The sequence below is a fragment of the Thermobia domestica genome, chromosome 2 (assembly GCF_964235325.1).
Source record: "Thermobia domestica chromosome 2, izTheDome1.hap1.1, whole genome shotgun sequence".
NCBI classification, from domain to species: domain Eukaryota; kingdom Metazoa; phylum Arthropoda; class Insecta; order Zygentoma; family Lepismatidae; genus Thermobia; species Thermobia domestica.
The window spans coordinates 13,384,324-13,397,879 of NC_137455.1; the positions used below are offsets into that span (position 1 = coordinate 13,384,324).

General features: G+C 38.9%; 1 protein-coding gene across 2 annotated transcripts in view; it reads left to right on the forward strand.

Annotated features, from left to right (window-relative positions):
- Nucleotides 1-423: 423 nt before the first annotated feature.
- The window catches only part of LOC145670229 (putative peptidase C1-like protein F26E4.3), a 402,759-nt gene continuing 389,626 nt past the window's right edge, over nucleotides 424-13,556 (forward strand). Inside the window, exon 1 of one of the 2 annotated variants that reach the window (XM_081738638.1) lies at nucleotides 424-568. The gene's annotated coding sequence lies outside the window, so the exon portion shown is untranslated. The remainder of the gene's footprint in view (nucleotides 569-13,556) is intronic. The other variant, XM_081738656.1, reaches the window with a different exon arrangement.

Below are 13,556 nucleotides of genomic sequence, written 5' to 3' on the forward strand. Positions count from 1 at the left end.
AATAAATTAACTTGAACCATACAAATAATATCAGTGTAGTAAAAGTTTAGTTGTACAAATTATATTTCTCCCTACGTCATTTAAACATTTGTCGAGCAATATGAGTCTTTTTGTAAAACCTAAAAATGTCATTTAAAAAAGAAAGTCTACCGTCTCGTAAACCCATACTTGAAAATTTCGTTGAAAAAATATATGTGTATAATTAAAGCTAAGATGTTCGAAATTCGGAAAACAGTTTATTAAGAAAAAGAAGTAGCGCTTTCATACAACGAAATTTCTGCAATTTAAAAAATATTGTGCTTTTCGTCTCGTTTGCAGTTTCTTTTTTACGTTAGAGGATTTGCAACACTTGGTACGGATGAAATCGCGCACAGCAGAACCAGTAGCAACAGAAAATCTAGTGGCCAAGTACGGAATTGTCACCAGTGGTGACTGCTAAGTTGTGGCGTGCGCGTTCGACTCTCTAATATAATGCTTTGAAACAAATCGACAAAGACAACGTTTTTTTTATGAGTTTTTGAAGACAAGCAACACAGAGTGTATTTCTCGAAGAACGTCCCAGCAGTTGGTAAGTACAAAATAGTGATGATAGCAAAATTCAAAGACTTGTGTAATAAAAAAAGAAATAATTAATTAAATTAAAAATTCACTCCAGTCAATGTTTGTCTGGTATATTGTATATTATCTTTGCCAATGTTTTTCTTATCAATATGTTAAAAACGACGTGTTCGAGCATTTTATTTTCATTAAGAATTTAAAGAAAATACAACTCCATATTATGAAATAGTTTTTAACAAGAATTTGCGAAGATAATAAGTGTAGTCATAAAATTTTCATAAATGAAACAGCGTACTTATCTTAAGACGTCCAAAAATGTTTCCGGTATTTTTGAATCACAATTATTACAACCTTCCTGTTGATGTGCGGAACCTTGCGGCGAAATAAATTGCGGAGTCAACATGAAAGCGAGAAATCTATGTCCATCATAAACAGGTGCGCATCCAGAAGTTTTTGTTGGGAGGGATCCAATGATGTAAGACATTATGTTTATGTAGTGTCGAACGGGTGTTATTCTACAGCCGAAAAAAAAAAATAAGTAATGACAGCTATATTCTCACGAAAACTGATAAAATTAAATTGTTTTTATCACAAAAGAAATGATACAGGTGATGTATGAGTAAGGTCAAATCTTAAGTCTAAATCAAGTGTATTTCTCTGCTAAACAAAAAAAACAGTACAAATGTATGTTGAGTTACGAAGTTTTGAAGGTAGTTCAGACCCAGTGAACCCCCGTGTGGGCGCGCCCCTGATCATGAATAAATAATTTTGCACTAACTTTGACTTTTTCATATCAATGATAGTCAGAGGTGCCTACATATGGGTTTTAAGGAGCAGGTTTGTGGTCATGAAATTTTTGGAGGGAGAACAATTTTCATGGAACAATGGCACACTCCAACTTTAGTTATACAATAATTTTGGTTTTAAGAAGGGGGGGAAGGAGTTCTGAAATTCAATAAAATTTAGTCAACAGAAAAAGTTATCTTGTTTTGTCACAAACAACTCCGGTCTCCTCTGCTTCTTTTGTGTGTGGTAGGGGGACAGGAATGAGGGGTTGTCCCACAACCATTTGGTGAGGATGGACATCATTGATGATTGTCATACCCCACTATGCTACTTCATGACATTAATGATATAAAATCGTAAATAACAAAATGATAGTTCATCTTTGCAAAATATTTTGAATTCCAAGAATGAATTACAAATGCAATAGTACAGTTGTTAATTTTTCTGATCTAATTGTTTTTTTCCTGTCGAGGGCTTCCCCCACTTGAGTCACCCACGGCACAACTCTGACTACGATTCAATGTATGGTTTGTCAGTTAAATTACAACGATTCAATGTCAATTATTTATTATCAGTACATTGTCTGGTTGGGATATTGTGTAAGAAGAAACAGTATCATAAGGGACGTGATAGAGGGTTTGGTGGCAGGAAAAAGAGGAAGATGGCGAAGGAGATTACAATTGATGGACGATATCAAAAGAGAAATATTGTGCGTGAAGACGAAGAGGTTAACAGAAGACCATGCAACATGGAAGCTTCTCAATTGCGGCAAGGACCTGTCAATAAGGGCAAAATACCTATGATGATGATGATGATGTGTATAAACACCACATTCTTGTACTGTGTGTGAGCTTTCCCCCACCTGAGAGTCTCGCACCGACTTTTAAGTGATAGCGCCCGTACTGATAAGACAAATCAGCTTTGCTCCGTGACTTCTGCCCTGCATAACAGATTGACATTGCATTTGAAGAATCACTTGCGACGCGTGATGTGAATACTACTTATTAAGCAACTTCTGCTATGTAAGTGCAATCACGCTTCGCTATTGATTGATTCAATTATTTTTCTCTGTATGTGTACGCTATACCGATGCTTCTTCTCTTCAGTACGGTAACGCACAATTTTGCGCTTTCCATCTTTCTGAAAGTTGCGTGTATTACCTGCGGCAATCATGTAATCCTTAGGCTGCGTTCAAGCATATATAAGGGTGATATCAAACTAGATGCTCTGTGACGGCACAATTTTCTGCTCGTGTTCTTGGTAAACCACAGTGAAAAAGGAAGGAGAGGACACTGAACCCAGCGTTGATAGAAAAGAATCGTGACAGGGAAACAAGGTGTAGTCGATGCTTTTGCAAATACTCTACTAATGATTTAAGACTAATCGTATCTGCTAACATTTGTTTTATCCTATTCCACCTATCTCGTTCCCTCCCCCTTCTTTGCTCAACGTGTTCTCTCTGCCGAGGCACTGATTGTAAATGTTAGTTTGTATGTCACACATTTGCCAATTTCAAATGACCTTTCTACATATTTTTGATCCATATGAATGTGTATAGGCCCTATTTATATATAGTCGATTACTGCGAAGTCCAGCCTTTGAACATTATTATTATTATTATTATTATTATTATTATTATTATTATTATTATTATTATTATTATTATTATTATTATTATTATTATGGTGCCCTGAAATATACTATAGATAGAACATCGAGTATCTATTTGTGTTGTATTAATAGAATGTACTCTTGCATATGCCAATGTTTAGAGTGTATGTCTTTTTTTAGTTAAGGTCGGAAGGGAATACAATAATTATGATAATGAGCGTAATGGTGAAATGAAGAAAGTAAGAGGGAACGAGAGGATCCTAAGAAAACCTACGCACATGATGTTTGTCCATTACAAAGCCCATTTGACATAAGCTAGGATCGAACCAAGGACCCTCATGCATCAGAGATGGGCGCTTTACCAGTGAACCAGCGCGCCCTTTGCGTGTCTCTTCTTGGGACTATTCACGTAACATCGTGAGTAGTATTGGTCATGAGACTAGACGACACGAGAAATAACGTTCCCAAATCTTATCTCGTAAAATTTTCAGAAGTCTCGTCTCGACTATCACAGAATTGTTTCTCGTCTCGTCTCAAATCTGGAAAGAAATTTTCTCGTCCCGTTTCGAATTTTTAAAGTCTCGTTTTATAAATGTATATACAAAATTTATGACCTGAGTTTTTTCTTAATTTCATCTACAGGTTATCAGAATTCTTCCGCGTCACGAGACGTCCACCAAGACTGTGATATAACCAGGGGCCAAGGGGGGCGATCACCCCCCAGAAAAGGAAAATTTCTTATTTTATATATATAAATAAAACCCATCCCAAAGTTTGGAGCCCTTAAAAGTAGCAGTATGACAACCCACCGCCCCACCCAGAAGTCGGTCCTGGATCCGCCCCTGGATATAACAACATTTAAACCATATTTATTTTATTGGAATATATATATTTTGATATTGACTTGTATATCTTCAAATGTTGATAAATGCTTTTCATTCTGCTCGTACAATCTCTTTAGATATTTATAATTGTTGTAGTATGCATCATACAACACGAAAATAGGTATAGTGTTTGAGATCTAAAGACTTGGGTGACCTGGTGTTGCCTACGACGAGACTCATGATTTTTCTTGTCTCGTCTCGAACTAAAAAGGAACGAACTTCTTGTCTCGTCGGTAACGCTAATAATGAGACTATTAACCAAGGGCGCAGATTTCTCTGTAAATTTTGGGGGGCCCATTCAAATGCAGAAGGTATATATATGAGAATTTTAAGACAAATTACGTTCAAATTATGCCAGATATTGTATATTCATAAATACAATAGGGGGGCCCACATGAGCTTTGGGGGGGGGGATCGGCGCACTTGCTATTAACTAGGTGTTTAGATTCATATATAACTAACTAGGCTTTACAAAGTCAAACGTGAAGTAATAAGATATTGTTGGGATCCGAAGGGCTAGCGACGTAGTACTCTGGTGAGCATAAGTAAACCAGGTATCATAATCATAATATATTCTGCCACTATTGGGTACTCACTTTCCAAGAACCGACGTTAGATAACCCCGTCGTCTTCACATCAATTATCCGTTTCAATACGTACATTAATTCTAGTCTCTTTACCTCTGGTGCTTGGGGTTCTTGGTTCGATCCCAGCTCGTACCATGTGGACTTTGTGGTGGACAAACACCATGCTCGTGGGTTTTTTCGGGGTTCTCCCGTTTCCTCCCACTTTGTTCATTTCACTGTTTTCATTTCTCATCATCACCGTATCCTTTAGCCTAACCGGCATAACCGTGGGACGTAAAACTGAAAGATTTCATTTCCTTTTCTAGTCTCTTTATCCACTCCCTATTTTTCCTTCCACAGTACCTTTTATGATATCCTTCATGGTACACTTTCTCCTCAGCTAATATTTCAAGCAGTTTGCCTTCCTTTTTAAACTTATATAGGCCTATGTGATATATTGTTCTTTGCTCTCCTACCATTCCCAGCACATCCTTATTGATATTCTGTTCGACATACCTGGTTTTTCTTCATTCTTTTCCACATCCACATTTAGAAAACATCTATGTAATATCCATATTTTTGCCTTGTAGAATAATATACTCTAACCTAAGCATTTGATTAATCTTCACAAATTTTTCGAAAAAAGCCTACTTTTCTTGTTTTTATATCATCTTGCCCTTTCCGTCGGTCTAACGGCTAGCGTTCGCCTTCTATCCACGAGGCCCTGATGGGAGAGTATTAAAAACTTAAAATGTTGCATTCCAGTGCTTCGGACTCCACCTAAACTGTAGGTTAATGTCTCATATAGACTGGGTGCTGAAAGGGGGCACTGAACAACTTCAATGAACATACAAACAAGAGCCTAAGTGGTCGTGATCTGAAGCAAGTATTATTCTTTAAAACAGGGGTTCTCAACCTTTTCTACTGAGGTACCAGCATAATTAATATCATCATACATTGTACTGCCATGCAGCAGCGGCTTTGGTGCCACGTATGGTACGCTTGACACCAGTGGCGTATTTAGGATTTTATTTCGGGGGGAGGGGGTATTTTAAATGCCGATAAATTTTAATGAAGTTCGTTTTTCTTCCTTTAATATTTGTATAATGACAGTTCCAGGTATGAGAAATGAAAACATTGAGTGAGAATGGGGAGGGAGCAGAAATAACTGAAAGGTAAGATAGGGCCTAGTACTTAAATTATCAAAAAGGAAATGCGAGAGGGAGGTATGAAATTTGGTTTCGGCACATGTTGACGACGGGCGACTTGAATCACAATTAACAACTGTCCAAAGTGTGATAGGAGAAACGAAAGAAAGTAACAACTAAGAAATAGAAACAGAAGAGTAAACTGGACGAAAGAAAGTAAAAAAGAACGTAATTCTTACATGGAATGAAATTTGACAAATACAGTATTATTTCTGAACAAATAGCATAAGAAAATGGAAAGGCAATGGAATTCTTAGAAAGAGTAAGAAGGACTATTGTTGTACGTGGAATGTGATAAACTAACAAATTTATTTTGGTGGGGTCTTGATCCGATAGCCCCCTAAATACGCCACTGTGTGCCACAGATTGAGAAAGCCTGTTTTAAAAGATAATTGGTTAATAGAGGATAGCTACTCAAAAACCATTGATATACTGCACCTATCGTGAAATTTTCCAAAGTACTGTTTTTTCATTAAATTTAACTGAAAATAATCCACTTAATGATGTGAGGTTGGTCACTATTTTCTTTTTAAATGCCTGGAACTTAATTTATATGTTGAAAATGGATGCTACCACGAGCAATGGAGGTTAAGTTATTGAAAAACCGAAATAAAAATAAATATTACCTTCACTGTAAAGACAGTTATTTGTCTATTTATGATTTATCTTGTTCTTCTGGGAAGACAACCGTACGTGTCTTACAATAGGTAATAAAATTAAGATATTTATTATGTACCAACAAAAATAAAAGTTAGGAGAAATAAAAGAAGTTCTACAGCTGCGAAGTTTTTGTAGTCGTGTCTGGTAGAACATGATTCAAGTTAAAAACGTAGTCCACTGCCTAACACTCTCCTGCTTTTCTTATTAACGTAGTGAAAAAGTAAGAGTAATATGTATCGTACATGTAGGAACACAACACATTGCCCTTTCTATTAGGAATAGACAATTTGAAAGATCTAGGTACCCCGTTGAAGTTACGAAAGCAACCTGAGTGACAATAACGTTCATTATAGTTTAACAATGCATATATTAGATATCACTAAAATCAGTGTTCGAAGTGGGAAAAAAGCAGAGGCGGTATGTTTTATTATGATTTTGACTCAACATGCCGGCTATTTAGATATTGTCTTGATCACTGAAAAACCAGAGACGGTATGTCCTCATTACTGAAAAACCAGAGGCGGTATGGCATACCACAGCATACCGTCTCACTTCGACCACTGACTAAAATATGTACATGTATTCACAAACAAGCTTTCTTTCAGAAAGTTTTGTCCGGGAGGGAGTGTACAGGTCAGGGGCGAATCCAGGGATCGCCCCCCAGAAGAGGAAACTTTCTTATTTTATATATATAAATAAAGCCCATCCCAGAGTATGGAGCTCTTAAAAGTACCTCTAAGTAGCAGTATTACAACCCAGCGCCCCCTCCCAGAAGTCCGCCCTGGATTCACCCCTGGTACAGGTAGAATCAAAATGTGAGTGGGGTGCACTGGGACATTATTCTGGTAATACATATTGAGTTTAGAAACATCTAGCATGTGCTGTGTTTACAAACATTCTACATGTACTCTTATTTATATACAATAACCACGTGCACTTTAGTGTAGAACACTACGATTGCAGATGAAGGAAACAACAGCATATGGTTTCCCACCACCAGTCATATGACGACGAGGGAACAGCAGCGCCATCACTTCACCTGGAGCGTCCATATAACCAAGAGGATTCCATGGACAGCTACTAGTCTGTGATCGATCACCGCTCCTTTAGCTTGCCTGGAGCTCTAAGAGATACTCAACCATACCCTCTAGTTTGCTTCGGAACTCTAGGCTTTCCTTTCTCCCGCTCAGCTTGCTTCGGAGCTCTGTCGGGATTCCCAACCTCAGTCACATAGCTTGCCTGGAGCTCTGTGGCTCTTAACCCCTCACTTTGCTTGCTTAGGAGCATTGGGAATTCCTAACCCACTTCACCTAGCTTGCCTGGAGCTCTATGAGAAACCCAACCCAAGCCTCTACCTTGCTGTGGAACTCTAGGCTTTCCTTTCTCCCGGTCAGCTTGCTTCGGAGCTCTGTCGGGATTCCCAACCTCAGTCACTTAGCTTGCCTGGAGTTCTGTGGCTCTTAACACCTCACTTTGCTTGCTTCGGAGCATTGGGAATTCCTAACCCACTTCACCTAGCTTGCCTGGAGCTCTATGAGATACCCAACCCAAGCCTCTAGTTTGCTGTGGAACTCTAGGGTTTCCTTTCTCCCGCTCAGCTTGCTTCGGAGCTCTGTCGGGATTCCCAACCTCAGTCACTTAGCTTGCCTGGAGCTCTGTGGCTCTTAACACCTCACTTTGCTTGCTTCGGAGCATTGGGAATTCCTAACCCACTTCACCTAGCTTGCCTGGAGCTCTATGAGATACCCAACCCAAGCCTCTAGTTTGCTGTGGAACTCTAGGGTTTCCTTTCTCCCGCTCAGCTTGCTTCGGAGCTCTGTCGGGATTCCCAACCTCAGTCACTTAGCTTGCCTGGAGCTCTGTGGCTCTAACCCCCTCACTTTGCTTGCTTCGGAGCATTGGGAATTCCTAACCCACTTCACCTAGCTTGTCTGGAGCTGTAGGAGATACCCAACCCAAGCCTTTAGTTTGCTGTGGAACTCTAGGCTTTCCTTTCTCCCGGTCAGCTTGCTTCGGAGCTCTGTCGGGATTCCCAACCTCAGTCACTTAGCTTGCCTGGAGCTCTGTGGCTCTTAACACCTCACTTTGCTTGCTTCGGAGCATTGGGAATTCCTAACCCACTTCACCTAGCTTGCCTGGAGCTCTATGAGATACCCAACACAAGCCTCTAGTTTGCTGTGGAACTCTAGGGTTTCCTTTCTCCCGCTCAGCTTGCTTCGGAGCTCGGTCGGGATTCCCAACCTCAGTCACTTAGCTTGCCTGGAGCTCTGTGGCTCTAACCCCCTCACTTTGCTTGCTTCGGAGCATTGGGAATTCCTAACCCACTTCACCTAGCTTGTCTGGAGCTGTAGGAGATACCCAACCCAAGCCTTTAGTTTGCTGTGGAACTCTAGGGTTTCCTTTCTCCCGCTCAGCTTGCTTCGGAGCTCTGTCGGGATTCCCAACCTCAATCACTTAGCTTGCCTGGAGCTCTGTGGCTCTTAACTCCTCACTTTGCTTGCTTAGGAGCATTGAGAATTCCTAACCCACTTCACCTAGCTTGCCTGGAGCTCTAAGAGATACCCAACCCAAGCCTCTAGTTTGCTGTGGAACTCTAGGGTTTCCTTTCTCCCGCTCAGCTTGCTTCGGAGCTCTGTCGGGATTCCCAACCTCAGTCACTTAGCTTGCCTGGAGCTCTGTGGCTCTTAACCCCTCACTTTGCTTGCTTCGGAGCATTGGGAATTCCTAACCCACTTCACCTAGCTTGCCTGGAGCTCTAAGAGATACCCAACCCAAGCCTCTAGTTTGCTGTGGAACTCTAGGGTTTCCTTTCTCCCGCTCAGCTTGCTTCGGAGCTCTGTCGGGATTCCCAACCTCAATCACTTAGCTTGCCTGGAGCTCTGTGGCTCTTAACTCCTCACTTTGCTTGCTTAGGAGCATTGAGAATTCCTAACCCACTTCACCTAGCTTGCCTGGAGCTCTAAGAGATACCCAACCCAAGCCTCTAGTTTGCTGTGGAACTCTAGGGTTTCCTTTCTCCCGCTCAGCTTGCTTCGGAGCTCTGTCGGGATTCCCAACCTCAATCACTTAGCTTGCCTGGAGCTCTGTGGCTCTTAACTCCTCACTTTGCTTGCTTAGGAGCATTGAGAATTCCTAACCCACTTCACCTAGCTTGCCTGGAGCTCTAAGAGATACCCAACTCAAGCCTCTAGTTTGCTGTGGAACTCTAGGGTTTCCTTTCTCCCGCTCAGCTTGCTTCGGAGCTCTGTCGGGATTCCCAACCTCAATCACTTAGCTTGCCTGGAGCTCTGTGGCTCTTAACTCCTCACTTTGCTTGCTTAGGAGCATTGAGAATTCCTAACCCACTTCACCTAGCTTGCCTGGAGCTCTAAGAGATACCCAACCCAAGCCTCTAGTTTGCTGTGGAACTCTAGGGTTTCCTTTCTCCCGCTCAGCTTGCTTCGGAGTTCTGTCGGGATTCCCAACCTCAGTCACCTAGCTTGCCTGAAGCTCTGTGACTCTTAACCCCACACTTTGCTTGCTTCGGAGCATTGAGAATTTCTAACACACTTCACCTAGCTTGCCTGGAGCTCTAGGAAATACCTAACCCTAGTCTCTAGTTTGGTGTAGAACTCTAGGAATTGGATGTGTTTTCAGGAATTGCATAATGTAAATCGATCCTTAACACACCTTTTGATGCACTGAAACATCAGCAGGGTTGTCAATTTAGTGTTAATTTATGAAAACTACGATTTCCCTAGTTCCCCTTACAGAGGCTTCATCCGATTAGTTAAAGGTGGAAATAAAAAAAATCTTTTTTTTCTCCATAGTTTCCAAGCTACTCCAACTAAACAAACTGAAAATTAACGACAGAACATCCATGCATGTGAGTTATGATCCAATTTACATGTTTTGCAAAAAAAAAAAAAAAAAAAAAAAAAAATCAGTTACATCTGGCAACACTGTGTTTTTCCTAGTGTACTTCAATCGTTGCTTACTAGTTTAAAAATATATGCATGAACAAGGCTTCATTTTGGTATAACCATTATTTGTGTATCGCTTCAGGTTCAAAAGTTCTACTATCCCAAACTCCGGGTTGCATTGTATATTGGACACCCTGTAGAATGGTACGTAGATCTCATAATCTCACAAGTAATGATGAGTTTAGGGGGAAGAATCAGGGAAGTAGAATTCTTCCGAAGCTTCGAAATTCCTCCTTGGAGTTATATCTGCGGTTGTACTCAATGTTGATTACCAATATTTTTTGCAGTATTACTATTCGCTTTCTGTATATTAACCCCCTTACTCTCCGGAGAAATCTGAAATCATCAGTGCTCACTAGAAATTATATGGGCTAACTCTGATGGACTCGAGGGCATTGTATGGATAAGTATGAACCCAAATAGACTACAGAATATTATATGCGTCTGCCATGTAATCTATGGTATACAAATTTAACATACGTAAGAAATAATAATAAAAAAAACGTAATTTCACTAGCGGATCTATCATTCCATACTGATTGAAAAATAGATTTTACTATCTTTCTCTGAAACGAGCTATTTGTAATGTTTCATTGGCTTCATGAACACGTTACAAAAAATTTAGGTCCGCCAGTGAATTTATGAGGAATCATTTTAGAACATCTACTCACACTTAACGTTGCGAATTCATCACTACAACAAAAGAATTACCACGACGCTGTAAGAGCCAAGGATATTATAAAATAGCGGATCTACCTATATGTATCTTCATCCTATTAAATTAATGAAGCCAAAAAACAACCGAGCATCTTCAAGTCTGATTTGACTACTCTCGTTTTCGCCATCGTCTGATTGGTTACTTTCGTTTCCGCCATGATTGTTGGCTCAAAACATTGCGATCTTATTTGGGGGAGTGGGCAGAGTAGGGGTGGTGAAACTGTGACGTGTGGCTTCAAGTTTTTGTTCTAAGAGCAGATCCTCTATTTTATAAGATTCTTGGTAAGAGCAGTGAATCGTGTGCAGTGTATGTAGACAGGACGAACAAAATTACCCCATTCTCATATTTCCTAAGAATATCAGAACAGGAACTTCGTCTGTGTGTAACATGAAGGAAAGGAAGAAGAAAATGTACTCCCATGCGCAAAAAATATTGCGCGTATACTGTAACTCACGATTTTTCGCAATTATTCCATTTTCCGTATGTTTATTGGTAAAATTCAGTTATTAGTACGTGGAGATAATAGAAAGCAATCCATCTAAGGAGATATTTCCAAAAAATATAATAAAATAATAAAAATATAAGCAAAAAACAAAATTATGTTCGGTTTTGTGTATACTGGCAATAATGCTTTCGAGGGAATTTTTGGAGTAGCACAGCACGATTGCAGAGGGAATAACAAGATTGGTAGAAGAAGAGCTGAACCAAGGAACTTGGAAATTGGAGTAAAATATTGCATTTATTGGCTTAAATCTAGGGTGTAAATTGTCTGCCAAATATAAATTAGCTTCTGTAATCAAGATGTTATACGGAAATATGTAAACAAAGAGAAATACTGTTGTCTTAAGTTTGGAAGTGACATGCTCTATAGCCATGAGCATTTATTTCTTAAGAAAAAGATAGGCAACACAAGAAAATCTGTGTGGTCAAGTGGGTAGAGTGACGGACTAGTAATTCTTATACTGTTTTGACACCAGATCGAATCCCATCCGGTCCTGTTCATTTTTTTTTCTTTACAAAACATTGTAGAAAGTGTATAATTTCTATGTTAATAACAAACGAAATAATATAATAATGAAATAACTTTTTGTTTTTCTGATGACGTATTTATTCAGAATTAGCTTACTATTTATTACTAATAGCGATTGTTTTTAGTTTATGGTATGGTATGCTTAACCGTTCCCTCTCCGTTTTTACACAGCTTCAACTCACTGCGAGTGTCTGTGAGTCAGGAACAGGAAAAAACAAAACAAGAGCAACCTGCAGCTTTACACACAGCGTGAGGAACACAGTCACAGCGATAGCTCGTTGTCGTGAAGAAAAAAAACTGTTCTAGTGTTTCTGTGTGTGTGTTTCTTTTTAAAGTATTGACTCTCTCTCTCTCTCCTTTTGTTTTATATCCACAAGTGCAACAAATGCAAGTCTGTATGAAAAAAAATCAAGAGTGCTTTCTTCAAACAAAACTAAATTTTACAGCTCTCTTTGTGACGAACGCGAATGCTTCCAAAAGATGCCATGAATATTAACTATAATCGTGCCGAATTATACAGTAGCGTGAGAAACTGATAATAAAATGATGCATAAGCTTTTTTTTTTCTAGAGTAACCACACATTAAACATGACAAATTAAATTTTTGGGATTACAAATTATCACATTACGTGTCGGTGTAGGCCTATTCGTTTTCACATTCGAGCGACGAAAGAAGAAAGTGTGGTGATAGTTATAAAAACCGAATACCAGATTTCAATAAATTCAAGTTACATGGCTCCTACATATAGAAAAAAAAAATGATTTTTCGATGTCTGTCCATCTATTTGTCTCTCGGTTCGTCACGCTTTTACACGCACTCAAATAGAGGCCATACTGTTCAACGTATCTGCACCGAATTCTAGACATAACGTTTTAATAACATAATATCTTTCGAATTTTATGTCCTTCGACACCTAAAAGCAAGGGTAATTTACTGAAGGATTAAAATTTAAAATAATTCAATTTTCTCAAATAAAAAAAGGTGTGATGATTTTATTTACTTTTGATAAATATATATTTTATTAACAAATCTCCACCACATATGAATAATTTTTCTGAAAAAATATATATGGTATAATTTACTGTATGGTATGCGTTCTTTTTGCACAATTTTCTCAACCACATTTCATAAATAAACATATCATTAATTACCTAACAATATGACAACTCGTTCGAAGGAGTAGCTTAATCTTAGGGTGAGCTTTCCCCCGATGGTTTTCCCATTAACGCCTCAGGCAATTTTGTTCATATTTCGTAAAGAAATATTTCATTAATAAACTAACATAGAGCATAAATAGTTTATTTCGATAACATACAGAGGAAGTGGTTTTCTCAAGGGTTGATTTTTTTGGACAATTGTCTCAGTAATAACTGAGACAAATTTGTTCTAATTTCAGTAAAAATATTTTCTGTAATAATCTTACAATATGGTATAACTCGCTTGTTCCGAAAAGAAAAATCAAAAAGAGATAGTTTACTTTGACAGTGAAATTTTTCCCGACGATTTGCTTAAAAATTACTCGATATACTGTCAAAATTACAGATAGAAGAGTTTACCTTTGGGGGTAAGCTT